Here is a 6,000-nt window from a genome sequence, read left to right on the forward strand (position 1 = left end):
TGGAATAGTATTCCTTTAGAGGTTCGGAGTATTCCAGATGTTAACGTATTCAGAAAAAAATCTTAAAGCATTTCAGTTTCAGGAAGCTTTCATGTGAGAGCTCTTATTTTAAGGGGGATGGGCTAACTCTTTATGAATTAATATGTATTTTCTTGAAATGTCCTTTGATGTTGGTTTGTTTTTAATGTTGGCTGTAACCTGCCCGGCATAACTGGGTTAGTATAGGTGGGCAAGAAGTATTTTTAATAAATAAACAAACAACAAAAACATCCACATTAGAAATGAAAAAAGGTGCAATATAATTCTGTCTCTGAGGAACTTGGATTGTTTTATGAGCTGGGAAACAAACAATCTCGGCTAAATATATGAGTGGCTGTTATCTGCCCTAAACAGCAGATGCTAACTCAGTCTCACACCAGCTTGTGACCAGCTCTAACTGGGGAAAAATGTCTGTGGGCTGAGGGAGAAAGAGGAAGGGACTTCTTATCTTTTTATTTTTTTCTAATGATGAGCTGCTAGCAGCCTGGTGGGGAGGGAAGGATAGGGGAAGGATTTTATTATTATTATTATTTTATTTTTTTTACAAAAATTGACAGGTTGCTGGCTGGGAGGGAGAAAAAAAGGTTGTTTTTCCTTTTCTGAGGACAATACTTTTGGCTGGCAGGGAGAGGGCAAGGGGAGAGAGGGTGCTTTTTTTTTTTTTTTTTAGAAAATAGTTTTCTTAAACTGGTTAGCTACCTTCTTAAAATGACACAGACCGGCTCTAGGGCTGACCCATGATTTTAAAGACTGGGTGGGGGAGGGAGTCTATCTACCCCCTGTCCCTGTTCCTTAATTTTCTAGGGGACCACTCCCATCCCTGTTCACTGACACTGCAATGGATCCATGGGATTTAACTGGTCCCTGGCAAACACAGGGTTCAGAAATGATTGCTTTAGAGGGAGCATTAGTGAGTGATAGTCCCCTGTCATTCACAGCTTTACGGTAACCTTTGACTTCTGTCATAACTGATTGGCAGCAATGGACAATATGTCCTGTACTGAAGCACTAAGCGTGATTCTTCACTCAGATGTCCTTAATAAACTAGAGTTGGGTTTTTTTCTCTGCCATAGCCAACATTGTCACTGCTGATGACTCACTCAATGAATATTTATTTACAGCAAATCATTAAAGGTGGGCTTCATTCAAACATGAGTAACATTTGTTTCTTCACAGTCTGGGTGTGTCTGGCAATGGCCAGGTCTGTCTGGCAGCTTGCATTGATGGATTTAACTTGCAGCCAGGTCTGTCTGGCAGCTTGCATTGATGGATTTAACTTGCAGCCAGGTCTGTCTGGCAGGTTGCAAGTACAGTAGTAATAATTAGTGCTGATGGAAATGCAGGCTCTCAGGTAGTTGGGTCTACCTGGCAGGCTATACACTCCTTATATAGACTGAGACGGTGGGTTGTGGTGGCAGGGAAAGGCCACAGGGACCTGGGAGCTCAGACCTTAGTATTGATATCTGTTTAGATGGCGAATAAGCTTTGCGGTTAGATATGGGAAGTTAGGTGTACTAAATAGGGGATCTTGCATCCTCATCTACTGAAAAAGAGTGGAGTACAAAAGAAAAGATGACAAATATTGTATTAAATAAAGATTTTTATTCTAAAAATCGATGACACATCCATCCTTGGCAATGCAGACAGGATGGACTGGTTGGGGCTTTTTCACCATAACCTACTATGTTAACAGAGCCAGGAAAAAACGTTTTGCTAATGTAGTTCCCCTGCATCCTTACTGGCAAAGGTGCAAAGACTGGATCAAACCCAATCTGAATAGGTGTAAAGTTCAGCTTCAGGGCCCATAATGTCCAGGACAGACAGTCACATAAGAATTCACTCATCATGCCAGTTTTCTTCTTCCAATGCAAAAAAAAAAAAAAAAAAAGTTTACTAATGCAAAAAGTCTTGGAAAATTGCAACTTGACAAACAGGAATCCAGGCATATACTCTGTCCTTTAATCAAAGCATATTCCTAGGATCTCTCTGGAGTAGTCTCAGAGCACCAGAGTCCCTTTGGATTGTCTCCAAGGGTCCTTATCCTTCTAGGTCACCTTAAATCCTTGAATTCTGTCTGCTATACTCTCCTCCTCCGCCTTCCTTTCTGATGATACCAGATAGGTAGGTACTTACTTCATTCTCCCTTATGCCTTTCAGATAGCTGACATGAATCTCCTCCTCTCAAAAGGGCAAATTTCAAAAGGCCTGTGCACAACAAATCTGGGAGACATGCGCATGACTGGGACGCACAACCGCACATAGGCTGCACTGATTTTAAGCGGCCCGCAGCCTGGCGCGTATCTCCTGCTATGCACATTGGAAAGGTTTTTGCAAAAAAAGGGCAGGCTCGAGGCACGGTCTGGGTGGGGCGTTGGTGGGCCGGGACAGTGCCATTAAATCAGTGTCGCACATAAGCACACATGGGGGTCCCACAATCGCATAACTTGCTGTTGTTATGGACTGCAGGTAAGCAGTAAAATAAAATAAAAAAATGTAGGGTAGTCAGCGGGGTTTTAGAGATTGGGGCTAGTAGGGTAAAAGGGAGGCAGGTTAAGTAGGGGGTTTAGAAAGTCTGCTCCTTTACTGAGGCAAACTGGAAGGGAACAGGGAAATAGGCCCTAACGTGTCGCCGAGCACATCTACTAAAATCCCCCCCACTTACGCACACGAGACACCATTCACATGCGTGCGGTGATATAAAATCGTGCGTGCATGTGGGTAGCGGATTTTATAACATGTGCGCACAGGTGCGTGTGTGCTATAAAATCATCGGCACATGTGCACCCACGCGTGGCTCTTAAAATCCACCTTAAAGTGGGGTGGACACAAACGTGAGATATCCCTTGTGCACTGCTTCAGAGCTCAGTTCAGATGGTAAACTTTGACCGGGCTTTTCTCCCTTTGGAAACGAGGACATGTGTTCCCCTCTTAACCATCAGGAAACTCTCTCTCTCTCTCCAAGTTTTGACCAGGAACAAAATACATGATGGCCTTCTTTCTGCAAGGGAAAAGAAGGCCTTGCCAATTGCCCCGCCGCAGTTGTAACAAACCGCGTTGCATCACCCGCCACTCACCGCAGGGAAGGAGACAAGAGGGTGGGGCTTCCTCCTTCTCCAAACTCCAATTTCTTCTCCTTTTGCACTCTCTCTGGGACCAGAAAATCACTGCCAGAACTGAACCATTGGAGCAAATCCCATGGCCGGGGGAGATGGGGGGCGGGGAATAAGTGCCTTAACAAATATTTTAGCTCCCACTTTCTAGTCTTATATTCTTATTACTAATCACATGCACTCTATTTGGAGAGACATTATACATACAGTATTATATATATATATATATACATACACACACACACACTGTATATACCTGGAATGAATCATAGGGGTCTTATTAAGACCCATATGTACATTGTTCTGTATAGTATGTCTTGTCTATCAAAGACTTCTATTAAGCCTAATTAGGAACTGGGGTTAACAATAAGATTCTACGCGGTTCATGTACTTTGGCACAAATCCAAACTCTTATCTACCTTGCCGGGTAATATTCTACATATCTCGTAAAATGTGCCACCTTCATTCCTATCTCTGATTGCAGTTGCTAGAAATATCCTAAATAACCAGGATTGTAAAATGAATCTGAACACCAATCTCAGCTGTCATTGTTATTTGATGGAGCTTATAGGCTGCAGAATATATATTTTTTTTAAACTCTGTCCTGCAATGCCAGCGAGACTTATAATGCTAGTCTTACTTCAGACTTCACCGTCTTTGCTTGCTGTGATGTAGGCTGCCTGATCTCCAGAACACAAACTCTCATACATTTCTTTTAGCTGACTACTGAAGCCTTCCATTTACCACTGTAAAGATGGGAGAAAGCTGTGGCCATCTGTAAGCGTCAGTTCCAACTCATTATCTGACTTCTTTAAGGCTGAGTGACTCTAAGAACCTATTTTAAAGATCTGTGCTCTGTTGTTTTGCTGCATTTCAGTACTGTCAGTGATCATGCACAATATATTGAATATGTCTATGGTATTCCTAGCTGTACAGCTGAAAGAGATTGTATTTACTTTTCCAGCAGGTGAACTTGGTTTATAAAAGACTTTCTTCCATGGGGAAAATGCTAATTAAATGCAATCTATGCACAATAACTTTATTCATATATATACTTAAAAATACAAATTAAGCCTCCATGTTGGATATTTTTTTCTAATATTCCATAGCCAGCAATGATAACAAAGTCATATAAAATCAAATTATAATATGCACCATCTGCCAAATATTGTTCCTTTTGCATATTGAATGCAGACATGAATTTGTTGTATTTACAAGTGTACTACAGTATGGAAAGAGAAAACTGCCTCTCGTGTTTATTTAGCACCAGACTGAATTATGTTTTTGACCTAAGGGGCAATAGCTGAAAATCTAGTACAAGTAGCATAAAATGCATTTTGTAGCTTCCACATCAAACATTAATAAGGTTCACTTAGGCACCCTGATAATGTGACGGAAGATGAAAATTGTAGGAAATAGCCACACTGAAACATTTCTTGCTTTTGCAAGTGTAGCGCTGTGATAATTTCCAGTGCCATTATCCTCTGCCTTGTGGTTCTCTTGGAAATGATCTCTCGTCTCACTGAAGCTTTCGGCACAAGACTTTCAAGCTGCTTATGTATTTAGATTTGTGTGCATTACATATGCAATGTTCCGATACCCATGCCACATGCTTAAACATTGCACTGTGCTATGCTGAAAAAGCCAGTCTTCGAGGATAATGTAGGTAAGATCCCAGATTCAAAAATGTGTGCAGATCAGCAGACACCGCCACACTGACAGAAGACAGCTGTCAAAGTTTTATTGTTGAATTCGATCCTTCCTACGTGATCCACGTTTTGGCTGCCTGGGAAATGCATTCGTTATTATTTTGCTTCTATCGTGTTTTTTAATCTGGCCAATTCTGTCTGATTCATCAACGCATGCACACAATCAGGCAGCCAAGCTACTGTCCTTTTGCCCTTGGAGCCAAAAGGTGACAGCCTCAAAAGGTCAGGGCAGGTGCACTTCATTTCTTTTCTAAAAGCCGGAACATGGTCACGGGCAGTCTTTAGAACAGATGCTGAGATTAAATTAAGAAAGGGACACCTTCCAGCGCTGCTTAAAAAAAAAAAAATAACAAAACTGTTTCAAATCGGAGAGCGACCCATGCAAAAGGAAGAAACTGCCTTCCAGCATCCTAGGGCCAATGGCTACCGAAAGTGCTCGAGTGTGTAAAGCAACGCACCTGTATGAAGAAGAGCGCAAGCAGTGTGCGGCGTTGGGGAGCGGGGAAACCAAGATCCTGGCCAGCTAAACTCCGAGACTCCCTCTCTCTTCACCCTCAAACGGGCAATAAGTAAGCAAATAAGCCTTGACATCTCCCCTGGCAAATTGGCAATCAAAGGGAAAGATTTATTAGGAAGCTAACATCTGTCTGTACATCGTGGCCAAGTGCTTTGTCTGTGCTCATTTAGGACTCCACTTGGAAAGCTTTCGAGTTGCATTTCACCTAGAGATTTCACACTACCACTTCCCATCTGACAGAAATCAAATCACTCAGCTGGGTCTGATGAATAATGGGAGAAGGCAGCTTGCTCCGGCGATGATTGAATTACCGATTGTTGAAAGTGCCATCCAGGCGCTTTCCCAATGAGTACATTTCATTTGCCCACCGTACACCCAGCTAGGAGCTGCTAGATGTTCGCTCACCTCATTGCCGGGTGATTTTTTTTTAAACTACCATATTGGGGGGGGGGGGGGGCATTGCCAAACTGTGCATTACAAAAACATTCATTGCTCTCTAGAAACTTCACTTTCATTGTTGCCTTCCGACCCTGAGAATCACTTTCCAAACTTTTGCGCCTTATGTTCTAGGTTGCACGTGGTCCTGGAGTCTTAAAGACCATCCTGACAATACAGGCGATGAAAA

At 42.4% G+C, this 6,000-nt stretch overlaps 1 protein-coding gene across 1 annotated transcript in view; it reads right to left on the reverse strand.

Annotated features, from left to right (window-relative positions):
• The window catches only part of SYT1 (synaptotagmin 1), a 1,065,451-nt gene extending 1,059,932 nt beyond the window's left edge, over positions 1 to 5,519 (reverse strand). Inside the window, exon 1 of the mRNA XM_029597128.1 lies at positions 5,317 to 5,519. The gene's annotated coding sequence lies outside the window, so the exon portion shown is untranslated. The remainder of the gene's footprint in view (positions 1 to 5,316) is intronic.
• Between the last annotated feature and the right edge of the window lie 481 nt (positions 5,520 to 6,000).

The sequence above is a fragment of the Rhinatrema bivittatum genome, chromosome 4 (assembly GCF_901001135.1).
Source record: "Rhinatrema bivittatum chromosome 4, aRhiBiv1.1, whole genome shotgun sequence".
Classification (NCBI taxonomy): domain Eukaryota; kingdom Metazoa; phylum Chordata; class Amphibia; order Gymnophiona; family Rhinatrematidae; genus Rhinatrema; species Rhinatrema bivittatum.